The following is a 14,856-nucleotide window of genomic DNA, read 5'->3' as shown; positions in this document are numbered from 1 at the left end:
TTCTACAACAAACAGACATAAGTTTGGTCATCCTCAAATGAGAAGAAGGAAAGGAACAAGGGAGAGACATAAAAATAAAGGAAGAAAAGTGACTGGAGGAGGAGGAACATGGGCTTAACAATAATGCTGGATTTTGTTTCAGTCTGTTGAATGCTATGATAACTGAATATCTGAACTCTATAATTTATAAACCTAATTAGTTGATTTTGCTGTTGGTTCTAGAGATTGAGAAGCCCAAGGTTGAAGGGCAGCATGTAGAAAAGGTCTTTGTGTTGTATCAGCCCAGCATGGTGGAAAGTAAGGAGCATGTATGAAAGAAAATAAGAAAGAGCAAGCTCATCTTACATTCTATCGCCTCATCTGCCAGCATTTGATCACTTATCAAAATCCCTACCTCTTTACACTATCCCACAGGCAATTTCAAGTCTATAGTAAATATTGAGTAACTGGGTTTTCTTATATAATCAAGACTGCACAAAACAATAACTGACAATATGTTCAACAATCTTAGTATTGTTTCTATTACCATTAATTATAACTGCTGCTAATATAGCATCTCTGAATACTGTTCATCTTATTTATTTATTGTATCTTTCTCAAAATACAGTTCAATGAAAGTCCTTCCATTAGGTTCTCATGGTGTTGTAAATAACCTCGCTCCTTAATTAAACTCACAAAGTGATCAAAAAGAGTGAAATTAGAAGGATGGTGAGTTGGGAAAGGAGATATATGAAAACAGGAAGGCAGCAAGACAGGGCAATGAGAATGAATACTATATATGCTAATGAATTACATTAATTATATGCTAATGAATAAGAATTGAGCACATCTGTGTATGACTCATCCCCTGTCATTTTGTCCCAATTCCATTAAGATTTATTTTTACTTATGCGTATATGTTTGTGTCTGTGTGTATGTGTGCAGATTCTCATGGAGGCCAGAAGAGGCTGTTTGGGGCCTCTGTAGCTGTAATTACGCATGCTTATTTGCTACCTGATAATATGAGCACTAGGAATTGAACTTCAGTCCTCTGAAAGGGCAGCAAGCACTCACAACTTCTCACCTGTTTTCCCAGAACCAAAAGTTTACTTTAAAGAAAATGTAGTGACTGACCCTTGCTGTTAGATGTTCTGTATGGCAAATGTGTTGCTCTGATTGGTCAATAAATAAAACACTGATTGGCCAGTGGCCAGGCCGGAAGTATAGGTGGGACTAACAGAGAGGAGAAAAGAAAGAACAGGAAGGCAGAAGAAGTCACTGCCAGCCGCAGCCAGGACAAGCAGCATGTGAAGATGCCGGTAAGCCATGAGCAAGGTATAGATTTATGGAAATGGATTAATTTAAGCTATAAGAACAGTTAGCAAGAAGCCTGCCACAGCCATACAGTTTGTAAGCAATGTAAGTCTCTGTGTTTACTTGGTTGGGTCTGAGCGTCTGTGGGACTGGCGGGTGACAAAGATTTGTCCTGACTGTGGGCAAGACAGGAAAACTCTAGCTACAGACCCTCCTTCCAGGAAGTGCTAAAGCGTGTTTCTTGTTTACTGTCCTTAAAATCTGCATTAAAAGTTTTCATCTAATTTTACATCCCTGTCATTTCTTTTAGTTTTAGCAGTTATTTTATATATAATTTATACAGAGTCCTAAAGCAGAGAGAAGTAATATTGACAAAATTTAGCACTATTTAAAATCCTAGCACATTATAATTTTATACAGTGTATACGTATTAAAATTCACTTCATCTCAAATCTCATTCAATTAAAAAAACAGAGTTGCCATCAGCTTTATGAAATTTATGATACGAAACACCTTAGATGTGCTATAACTGCTAAGCTGAATTTTATTTAGTATTTGGATTATAAATTAGGAGTATGCTACATTAACTCCTTTCTGGGGCTAAGATGAAAAGGCTCCATTTATTTGCTATTGTCTAGTGCTTTACAGCATGTTATATTTATAATTGCCTTATTAAATGTTACACGTTGTAAATGATAATCATGTTGCCCAGAGCTATAAAATCATCAAAATATATAATGGCATTTTAAGTTGTTGTATCTACAAAAATGGGAATTTTTATTTTTAGCTTTTTAATATTATTTTCAATTGAGTGTTGGAAAAAATCATAAGCTGTTCAGAAGAGAAATATTATTTCCACTAAGTATTAGCAACTGCTCTTAATAGCAAATCATAGTCAAATCTCAGCTGGAGAACTGTGGATTTTGTAGAACAATTTTACATCAGAAATGAACCATACTTCATGGATAGACAAAGTCAGGTAGGAGTTATGGATGATGAAAATCCTCAAAGTATAACTCAGTCATCTAGGATCACTTCCTTGGTTAAAGCAGTGCTGGAATACATCTGGGGAATATCCCTTACATATAGGCCTTCTAGGTTTTTATATACTAAAACACAAACACACACACACAAGTATTTATATATCTATATATAGCTGATGTCATAGTGCTAAGTTTCTTCTTCCTTGCTCAATAGTCTTGCCTTCTTACAGATGTTTTCTCACCCATGATACCTGAAAAGTTTTGCATATGTGTCACCATCATTTCTGCTTCATTCATTTGCTTTCTCTATTGAGTTATTTCAATGAGTGTGAAAAATAAGCCTTATTATCCACTATTGTTTCAGTATCCCTTGAAGTCCCAACTCTTGACACTACTTTCCTATTTATCTTTTTTCACACCAAAATATATTAAAATATGCACAGTTTCAGAACTCATTCTTTTTTCTTTTTTTTTTAAATCATTGCTGGAAATCAAAATCGGAACCTTGGACATATTAGACAAACACTCCACCAATGACATGCTTCCTCAGCCAAAGCTCACTCTTTTCTGATCTCCTGCAGTCAGGCATCTATGTCCATAACCTCTGTGGTAGTTTTTAAAGTCATGAACAGTACAGACATTCATGAACTCCATAACTGTTCCTTGACCATGTCCTTATACCACATATCATTTTACACTTAGATCAAACTTTATTGACAAACCTTGGGTCTTTGTGCAGATGTAGTTCATTTTTCTGGAAATTACCTTTAATCCATTTGCCTTGTGTCTCTTATAGAATAGTAGGTTTTTTGTGTGTCACATTTTGTATATTGCCAGTCATCTCATTCTCATGACTCACGTATATACTCTTTATTTGTCAAAATTGTATTCATCCCTAAAGTACTGTCTTTCACAAGACTAACATTGATTTGGAACAGTTGAATTATTCATGCTACTACTTACCTGATATCTGTCTATGGTACCAGGAATGATGCTCTGTAGAATCTTTCTATATATCTTCCAATCCATATTATCTTCCACACTTCTGTCCATTCAGTCTTTTGAACATATGTTTATTTGTGCAGATGTCTATTCATAATGTCTTGTAATTTTGTGGTTATTGTTTCACATAAAGGTGTACTTGACCTCAAACTACCCACTGAAAAATATTTTCTTCATTATATTGCAACCTTATAATTGTCATGAATTGGGTAACTCAATCAAAAATAATTGGTGTCTGGAGTTTTGAATGCATTGTGTTGTTTATTTTTAATAATAGTGTGACACTCCTTTGATTCATTGAGTCAAAAGGAATAAACATGCATCAATAGTGACATTGAGGGAAGATATTAGTGATAAGGACATTAAAAATTTACTTCTCTAATTTACAAGCATGGAAAGAAATATCCCTTTAACTCTTGTTTCTAATGAACCACTTTGTGACTGAGGAAGAGTAGAAAAACAGTTCTTCTTCTCAAACTGAGACTCCACAGTCCTATTCTGAGAATTGGCACTTCAGAGTGAACTTGAAAAGAAGTAACTCTGTCCTGCAACGATTTCTATAGGGCAGTGGTTGGTTCTCAGCCTGTGGGTTGCGACCTCTTCAGTGATCAAATGAACCCTTTCACAGAGGTCTCCTAAGTCCACCAGAAAACAAAGATACTTACATTAGGATTCATAACAGTAGCAAAATTACAGTTATGAAGTAGCAATGAAGTAATTTTACAGTTAGGGGTCACCACAACATGAGGAACTGCATTAAAGGGCTGAAGCATTAGGGAGGTTGAGAACCACTGCTATAAAAGAGAGAGAAATGATAGTTTTGTTTTGTTCTCATTATTCTGAGAACTCTGAAAATACTAGTGGAATCGTTCAACAGCTTTGAAAAACATGATTAAGAAAGAACCAGGATTGGAAGAAATAATATGTGCTAGATCTCTTACCATAGTCACTGCACTAAATGAATATCATGTGTTATTTTCTTTCTTTCTTTTCTTTTTCTTTTTTTTTTTTTGTTGTTGTTTTTTGAGACAGGATTTCTCTGTGTAACAACTTTGGCTGTCCCATAACTTGCTTTGTAAACCAGGCTGGCCTGAAATTCACAGATCCAGTTGCCTCTGCTTCCCGAGTGCTGGGATTACAGGCCTGCACCACCACTGTCCAGCTAACATGTGCTATTTTCAAATTTACAGTGATGTTATTTATATAAGAGTATACCCATGGTACACAAAAGAAAACTAAACACCAGGATATCAAAGACTCTGGTTCTAGGAACAGGTTGGCATAAATTTGTTTCCTTTGCTCCTTCCCTTTAAATGAATTATCCTTTGTACAGTTCAACTATAACAAGATGACTAATAAATGTGAAAATGGAAGATTGATTAGTTAGTACCCTCCATAAGTTAACATATTGAAGTTCTCAAGTTTTTTTTATTTTCTATATGTATTTCAGAGTGGTCTGTAATTTAGAACTTACAATACATAAAAAGTTTAAAAGAGCCAAAAAGGCTTGGCTTCTCCAGTGAGAGGACTGGCAAGAAATGAACCACAGAGCTTGCCAGAAGCTCCTAACTGAAGATCAAAATCCAGAACATCTCCTGAGTAGTTGTCTGATAGCTGCAAGTTTCCAGCCACATTATAACCACGCTTTTTATGGCAGAAAGATATCCATTGCCAGTCTGTACAGTATTTCCCATGGAAGGGTTCCAGGTAGCCCCAGTAATGAAGGAGTTGTGCAGTACCATATCCATAGTTATGCAGCAGCCTCAGAGAAAACAGAAAACTAAGGGACACCAGAACAGTATTTTAAGTACTCTGAAAACTTACCTTTTGTTGGAGTTATAGCAGAAGATTAGGCCAGTATGTACACATTAATCTTAAATAAGATGACTATCTGACAAAGCAGAATATTTAAGGAGAATCAGGACTTTGTTAACAGTGAAGTCATCTCCAGAATGTAAAGCATATTAATTACAAGAAAGTTCTACCTGTGGGTTTTTGGAGGAATGTCCTTTCTTGTTTCCATAGTAGCCATTCTAATTTATATCCTTTCCAATAGTGCATAACGTTTTAGATTCCTGTATCCTTACCAACCCTTAAATGTTGTTTCTTCTTCTCTTTGGACTGAGGTGAGATGGGATCTCAATGTAGTTTTGATTTACATTTCTCTGATGCATAAAAATATTGGGCATGTAGTTACTCGGGTTTCCACTTATTCATTTGAAAAATGTGTTTTCAATTCATTTTCCAACTTATTGATTGGAATATTTGCACTTTTGATATTTATATTTTTTTAGTATTTAGATATTCTGGATATTATTCTTTCATAGGTGAATATCAGGTGAAGATTGCCCCCATTTTGCTGGCCATCTCTTCATCTGTTTCATTACTTGTGTGTGTGTGTGTGTGTGTGTGTGTGTGTGTTTCTGTGTGTGTGTGAAGAAGCTTTTCAATTTCATGCACTCCCGTTTGTTAATGGATTTGTTCTTTACAGAGCTTTGCAATTCTTATTCAGAAAAATCAGTGCTTTCATTCACATTTTGAAGTGTTTGCACTGAGTCTTTTTCAAGTAGTTTCAATTTTTTTAGTCTTCTGTTAAGAAATTTGTTCACTTTTTGTTAGTTTGTACAAGGTGAGAAGTATGAATTTGGTTCCATTTAATATTGAAATACAGTTTTCATTTATGCTTCCTTCTACATATGTTTTGATTACCTTTTTGAATAACAACATGGCTGTGATTGTGTCGGATTAATTTTGAGGCTTCTATTCTATTAATTGTTCTGTTTCTGTTTTCACACTAGTTGCATGGCATTATTGTAGTGATGTCTCTGTAGTGAGATTTGAAGTCAGCTTTTGTGACATATCAAGCTTTATTCGCTTTGCTCAGGAATATTTTCGCTATTTAAGTTTATGTGTTTCTGTATTCATAATGGGATTGGTTCATCTGGCTCTCTGAAGAATGCAATTGTAACTTTAATTGAAATTGCATTGAATCTGTTGACTTTTGTAATATGGTCTTTTGAGCAATAGTAATTCTACAGACCCTTGAACATGCAATGACATTCCCTCTGCTACTGTAGACCTGAAACTCATAGAAAATCAACTGACTACTGAGATCTGAAATTCAGTCTGTGATTTGTGACAGTATCAAGGTTCAAGGTTAATACTGTATTATAGGCAAAATATTAATATTAGTGAAGTCAGGCAAAGGATTTGAGTTTATGGCATTTCCTTTCTTTCTTTCTCCTTACTTTCTGTAAATATATAATGATTTTAAACTGAAAAAATTAAGAGGAAGAAAAAAGCTATAGAATATGTATAGAATTGTATTTGGCATCCAACTCACTGCCTTTGCAGGTTATACTCATTGAAAATTAGCTGAGCTATGAGGAGGGCTTGTTAGCCTTTCTCCAATAACTCTGCCATGAATACACTTCAGATGTCTATAAACCAGAGAGGGAGAAGCCTGGCAATCACTCCATCATCTATCTAAACACCATCAAGAGGCATTTCAGTTCTCTCATTCTTCATCTAGGCGATACTTTCACAAAGCATTGATCCCTTGATAATTAAGAGTTTGTAAAACAAGTCACAATAATTCAAAACATTGGAATACAGCAAGACACCCTCACAGACGCTGTGGAAACTGCCGTAGCCAGCTGGGCTTTTGTTTCTGTAGCTCACAGCAATGTGCAACTTTTGGATCCCACAAAAGAAACAGAGATTTAATCCTCTTCAGGTCATGTAGAGCTTTAGCCACAGGTGAACTGAAGATGTCTGCATCCCTCATTTTAAAAATAAATAACATTGTACACTCCAAGGCTTTTGTATTTCTTTACTAATCCTTCACATATAGAATTTATTTCATTTAAGATTTTTATTAATTGTTTACAATAGATCCATTTTTTATGACATATAGTTTTGTTTACTAGATAGGCACACTTTCTTATTTATATTTTTAATGTTATAAAGGAATTACTTAGGGTGCAATTCACTTACAATATAATCACTTGAGCCAGAAACACTTCAAAAATTAAATACCAAACTATAATATATATAAATTGTTTTCCCCAAAAAATAGAAGTCCACACAACAATGTGAGAGCTGCTTTTCTAGCTGCATTTAAAACAAACAAACCAACAAAAACCCCACAAAATAACTCAAAACAAAACAAAAACATCAGTTTGATGTGAGAAAGTTATCCTTTTCTTGAATTGTGTATTCAGTTTTCAAAGTGAGGCTAAATAGAATCCCACAATTTCATAAATTATCAAGTCATTTAGGATGCATAATTAATTGGATTGTATTGTGCCATATTTATGAGGGTTATTCATGCACAGTATGAGATAATCATAAATTATTTTGTTAACAAAATCTCTTGAGAGACATTTAAAGAGTCTTCCCTTGAGTTCTCCCCATTGGTATGACTGCAGCCTCACACTTTTTGGTTGGCTAAATCAGGAATGGGTTATTTATTACTAAATAATTATAAGTCCCATCTGTAAAATACTGAAGCAATCCACAGCAGAGGCACAAAGCAATAGCAGTATTCCAGATTTTCAAATGTTTGAAACAATTAGAAAAAGAAGACAAAGTACATTTGTATATTTGATGACTATATTTATATTTAAGATTTTCTATGAGTTTCAGATCTACAATTATTGATATAAAATTCATAAAAGCCTTGAGGGTTTCTTATAATTTTTCATAACAGCTTTTTAAAATTGTAGGTCTAAACTTCTCATGACCATCAATATGAAGGGAGAATGAGAAGTATTTTTTTTCTAAAAAGAAAAAGATAAGTCTAAACACATCAAATGATATTTAATTGGGACTGGAAATACTCCAAGTTTGACTTTCAAAAAAATAAAAAATAAAAAGGGAGCTTTGATTACAATAGTTCATGTTGGGCTCATGTTGAGCCTGCCAAAATCTAAGCTAGATCAGAGCCTTTTTTGAAATAAACACAAGCTTAATCCGATGTAGATGTTTCAAAACTCCCACTGCTTTAGTTATAACATCATCTGTTACTGAATGATTTATAAATGACCCTTTATGGAAAAATTTCTACAAGATGGGGGGTGCAAGATATTTTAACCTGAGGACATAAGGAGATGTCTAACTAATATGTTAAAACCATGGAACAGTGCTTCTTGGGAACAAAGATGCTTCCCATGCATGCTTTTATTCTATGGTTAAATCTTAAAATATACAGCACCTAGAATGTCCCTCCCTTGTTTCTGTTAATATTACTTAGTGCCTTAAGGACTTAGTTCTGATAGTGTCCTTCATACCAGATACCCAACTATATGCATTCAAACAGCAATTAAGATTATGAGCACTTGAGTTAGGTTATGGAATTGATTCCAGCTTTCCCAGTCATCTTTTCTGAATCATGAGCTGGTTGATAAGTTTCTAAATTCCTTAATAATAGTAGGAACTACTTTTCTTTTTATCAAGAATTTTTTAAATTCATTTTACATATCAATCAAAGATCCACCTCTTCCCTCCAGCCTCCCCCTCCCAACCCACCTCACATTCCCTCCTACAAGAAGGTAAGTCTCCCATAGAAAGGTACATTTAGAAGAGGCAGGTCCAAGCCCCTCCCCCTGCCTCAAGGCTGTGCAAGGTGTCCCATCATAGGTAGTGGGCTCCAAAAAGCCTGCTCATGCACCAGGGATGGATTCTGCTTCTACTGCTAGGAGGCCCCTTAAGCAGATCAAGCTTCACAACTGTCTCATTATGCAGAAGACCTATTCCAGTCCCATGCAGGCTCCACAGCTGTTGATCCAAATTTCATGAGTTCCCACTAGTTTGGTTTGGTTATCTGTGTAGGTTTCCCCATCATGATATTTATGCCCTTGCTCTTAGAATCCCTTTCTTTAACTGGACTCCTGGAGCTCTGCCTGGTGTTTGGCTGTGGATTTCTGCATCTGCTTCTAGGAACTGCTTCTGATGACTGCCATGAAGAAGAAACGAATTAATTCACATAAATCCCTGAGCAGTGGGCTGCAATGCAGCTTTAACTGTTGGCTAAAATTGTCATACTTATTATTTTCCTCTTGTAGGCAGGCTGAACCTAAAGCTAACTTTAGGTTTAGTGTCTATGCAGGAGAAAAGAGTTAAACTGGTAGTTAGGGCATTAAAAATTCTAAACGAGATTTTTTAAAATTACTTAAATTTTGACCTGAAGTTTCACAAAGAGAAAAACCACTGTTTTTTTTTATTTGCAGAGATACCATTCTTTTTATAAATATTTTTGCACTTATGTATTTCATGTCATGTGTGTGCACATACATGTACATGGCATGCAAACAGAGATCAGAGGACAGCCTGTAGGAATTGATAACCTCTTTCTTCCCTGTAGTTTCCAGGTATCTAACTCAGGTCATCAGATTTGGTGACAGGTGCCTTTATCCATGAGCCATCTCTCTAGTCCCATCATGACAATAGTTCAAGTATGAAAATCATTCTTAATAAGAGTCTTTCTTTTCTACATGTGCAACTTTTGATGAGGTTTTAACCAAAATATCTTATGGATTTGTTTCTGTAAAACTTAACACAGGATGCTTGATGCTTATTTTACACTTGTCACAGAACCAAAGTAGATGTAAACACTCAGTAAATACTGGTTATGTTCTCAGGGGTTGTAGCAGTGTGATTGTTGATTACAAGAATGAAAATGGTTTCCCCTCTTCTTGAGCTCATTACCAACAGATCCATAAGAATCACAAAACAAATATTTTAAAAAAGCTAGCAGAGCTTTTAATTGATCTTACCACAAGTAAGTGATAAATGATTGAGTAGGTGAATATGTTGCCTTAATTTGATCATTGCCAGTATACACAGTGTCGAAATGCTGCATGGTACACTATAAATAATTTTTTACAACAAATATGAATTAAAAGACTAAAAACTCATTTTTACTAACAACAAAGATAATTCATGAATTTACCAGAGAGTAGGTGAAGTGCAAAGAGAGAGTCTGCATGCTGTTACTCAAACAGCAAACCTGGCTGTTTCTAATCATACTGCTGTGCTGTTGTCCATACTTCATAGTTCAACCCAGAGAACTTGGGCCGTTAATCCTGTTCTAGTTCATAATAAGCCTGTAGCCTCTAGACAGCAGTGTTAGGGAGGAGGAGGACTATCAGCAGTTTTGTAGCCTTGTTGATGCTAGCGCAGTTAGAGAAAGTCATTCAGAAACAAGAAGGGTAAGTGTCCTCAGACAAAATATGAAAATCCTCAAGAAAGGAAGGCAGAACAATTAAATTATTTGCTACGATTATGGTGATTGTTTCGTGTGCTAATGGGCTCAAATCTAATTATTATTATTAAGCAATTATGTTGCACTTTATATTTGCAAAGTGCTTTGCAACAATTTTTATTAGATAGTCATCACAATAACCCCACAAAAGAGGTCAGAATATCTCCAAGGGAGAAAAGATGAAGCTATCTTACAATAAAATGCTCTAATTTTCCTACTCCTGAATATAAAAGTTTTATGTTGCGATTTGTTTGGTCTCCTAGCACATGACCTGGTTTAATAATGTGCAATTTGAAATCACCCTAACTATTCACTGCCTGATGCAGCCGCTGAAAATGTCCTGCATCCTGAGGATAAAACAAACAATCATAAAACTTTTAAATGTGAGAGGCAGATAATTAGCAGGGCAGGAGCTCAGGAACAAAGATGATTAATGAAAACAGAGGTTGTTTATTCGGGAACAGTAATAACAAGAGAAAGCATCACTTCATAATTTGCTGAACATTGTTAATCAATGTGTTTAATATAGTTTTTTGTTTAATTGTTATAACTATTCTAAAACCTAAGACTTAAAAGCAAAACAATCTCTTTTTTTTTTCACGTGAACAAAAATAGAATTCAAGGAAGTAGCTAACTAGATCACAATGGCAAAGCCACCAATTAATTTGATAGGAATCCTCCATGTGGAATTCATTTGAAGATTACTCATCCTATTGTTTTATTGAAAGTGATTAAATCAGTTTACCTACTTCATTAAGTAGATTGATGAAGTAGGAAATGAATAGCATTTTCTTCTTACAAAAATGTCAATGGAAGCTCTCTTTCTCGAGAATATTATCTCTTCTCAAAACATGCATCACGCCAGTTGACAGGAGAAAGTATTCATGCCATCCAGGACAATAACAGGAAAGATGAGAAACAATGGCCTTTGAAAGTTCTGCTACTGACACTGTTGGTCCAGGCGACTTGCATTAACTTTGCCAAGATGCATTTGAATGGAAGTCATTAGGAATGTTGTATGATATCTGAGCCACTTGCCATTAGTCCAAGGAAACTTAAATTACAGAAATTATAGTAAATCTCAAGGCAAGCACCTGTTTTTCTCAAAAATTCAGTCTTCTGCTCTTTAGAGCAGCAGCAAACATGGAGTTGTGAGCAGATGGGGTTCCTCACGAAAATCATTTCTAACAGCTTACAACAAAAATGGTGGGCTTTCTATGAGAAACTATGCTAGCAGCTCCATTAGCAACAGATTCTCTGTCTTCTTCAATCGAGTTGCTTCTGAAGCACTGCAGACCCACACTATATCCACATGGGAGGCATATCTAGATTTGCCTATCTAGTGTTGTGGACAGATGGGCTCCAGACAACAGAGAGAAGGTGTGGAACAAACAGAAGAAAGGAGACCGGGGTCCTGTCAGTATCCAAAATGAGGAAGATGTTCTGTAACTCAACAACCTGGAGCCAAGTCAGACACAAAGGAGACAATGAAATTAGAGAATTAAAGTCCTGCCTCTAGGATAAAACTCAGGGTAAAAAATTTGGTGGTGTGCTTTCTGACTGTTTTATGTGCAGCTGGGCTTGCTTACAATCCTTCATTTTCTCCTGCTGCCTCTCTCCAAACCAAAACACACCTTTACCAATTTGCAAATGTAGGACCTTGATCATCATAGTCCAGTAGAGAGACACATCTCCAAAGGTGAGCTCCTCTGATTTGCTGAAACATGTAGTCACTCCCATGGTATATGCCACGTGGCAGTTGCTAAATGCCTACTTACCCATGGCCCGACAGGAACTACAGATATCAGCAGTGGTAACAAATGTTACTGGAAGAATGGTCTAAGATTTTTAGAGTGACGATTAAATATCCATGTAAAAAACAATCAAGTTACTTCCTAAATACTGAAAATGTCAGTTAATTCATGGTATTCCAAGTATTTAATGCAAACCTCTTTGTTGTCTAGAAATTGAATTTTAAAGGCAATCCATTATGAGACTTATCTGTAAAGAAACAGAAACTGATTTACATAGCAACATTTACCTATCTTTCTCATGCAACATGTGATCATTTCATCTATATTACTTGGCTTCATAGAAGGCTGAAGAGCCAAATAATGTATAGAGAAATTAAGGAGGGTTTGCTTGTTTACCATTAAAAAAATAAGGCATATATCAAAAATTCATTAACTTTAATTAGAAATAGCATTTACTGTTGATTTCTGAATGGTTATTAAATATATTTTATATTGGTCTTTAGAAAGAAAAACAAAGCGAAATGGTTTTTTTGTATATTAAATGTGCTAATACTAATGATGATTAAAGAAGAATAATCACACAAAATAATTACCATGACTATGTAAAGTAGATTTGCCTAAGGGCAGATTCGCATTGTAAGAGGCCCCCTTTTCCCTCCAGACTGTCAGGTCTTCCAGTTTCTCTATTAAGAGCTTTACCCACCATTGCAGGATAAACTTGGCCTAGTTGGAGGAAGCTGGGTGGGGGGATGGTCATCAGGTCCTTTCTTTTCTTGGTTTCCCCTTGTGAATTCTCTTTGTGGAATTGGTGATTAGGGCCAGTGCTCCCTGGAGTCTTGGGGCAGCTGTCAGAAGCATAACCCTCTCCAGGCCTCAGAGTTCCATTTAGATTTCTCAGATGAGGTCGTCTCAGAGCACAGGGGCTGGCTGCTATGTACATTTTCTTTATAAGTTCTTCAGCAGCATCTACCCAACATCCAAAATGAGAAAAACTGATGCAGCTAATTAGGTGACCAGTGTAGTCTAGTGAGTTATTCAGATAAACCAACTATACATCTGTACATGTGAAGATAAATAATTTTTATTTATATATAAGCATGCACACATATGCAGTTTTAAAAAATGTTGCTCTATGATGGGGTATTTATAAAGAATGCATGAAATGCCAGAAATGTTTCTACAGTTTTCAGAATGAATGTTTTTCCCCCCACTATAATAAAGTGCTTTGGGCATTCTCACACTACTTATCCTGCTTATCACATCAGAATATCCTGCTGAATATTCACAGTTAACCTGTTACCTCCTTGTAAACTTTTATGTTATTTTAATTTCTTCATATTTCCAGCCAAATTGTATTCATAAATATGCAATGAAGTATTTCACTTGTTTTTGTAGAGAAACATGCCTATGGGTTTGCTAGCAAACATTGCTAGGTTGGTCAACTCAAGAGGCTCATTGCCAATCCTGTGGATGGCCCCTTCTCCTAAAACAAACAGAAGCCTGGGTCCATAAAAAGACCCCTGGAATTCTTCTAAGTAGTGAACGGGACCTTTGTCTATTTCTGCGCACCTACCTTTGCCATATGTGCCACTGAGAGAGACTCTGATGATGACGTGATTGCTTGCCAAATTGAGATTCACTGAACACATTTAGCTAAGACTTCTTAAAATATTGCATGCTCTGAAGTTTGTCTTCAGGTCATAAACATTTCAAACAGCGGGTATCCAAAACACATACTTTTAGAGTATTAGCTTCTCTCCATGAAAAACTAGTAACAGAAAGTTGTGATAAAGTACCCACTTCCCTCAAATCATTCTTCTGGTATACATTTAGAGTGAGCATGTTTGGTTGGAGAAATAAACATTTAATTGAATCAAACTGCAAACAGCAAATTTATATGCTTAAATGCACTTATTAAACAAGTTGGTGAATTTAGTTTGGGCAATTAAAGACCATGGAAATATACTCTGCAAATTCTAAATTGCATTCTCTTGCAAGTAGCTAAGAGGTGCCTGAGGATTCTTCTGACAACCCCAAAGCAAGCACAGAGAATAAGGAAAGGGATCTGAGGGGAACTTTGGAAGTGGCTTCAACAAGTGAGGCTGTAATTGCCTGTGTTTGTCTTAATGCTTTCTTTTTTGAATGTTGTCAAGAGAAGGGGATACTAAAGGCTCTCCTGATTTTCTTTATTGTGTTTACTGTCACATGAATTCATTATACCAAATGCCTTAGAAATTGCTAAAAAATGTTGAAGACATTATAATTGTTTAAGTAGATTTTAGATAAGTGGGCTAATGTTAACTCAGTTTTCATGCTCCACTCTTTCAGGACACAGAATGCATAGTGAATGGCAAGTGTGGGAAGTGCAGCACTATATGTCGATACAGTAACTGTTTCCTCTCACAACATGTCTTTTGTCAAGAATGTGCTGCACTCTTTTGGTTACAGTGCAGATAGTAATGGATATACTTATCTATAGATCATTCTCTCTGCCTCCTTCTATTCTCAGAGCCTCTGCAAGGCATCTTTAGTCCTTTTAACTGATGCCTGTATCTTAAGT

Source organism: Peromyscus leucopus, chromosome 16_21 (assembly GCF_004664715.2).
Source record: "Peromyscus leucopus breed LL Stock chromosome 16_21, UCI_PerLeu_2.1, whole genome shotgun sequence".
NCBI classification, from domain to species: Eukaryota; Metazoa; Chordata; class Mammalia; order Rodentia; family Cricetidae; genus Peromyscus; species Peromyscus leucopus.
This window is presented reverse-complemented; position numbering follows the sequence as displayed.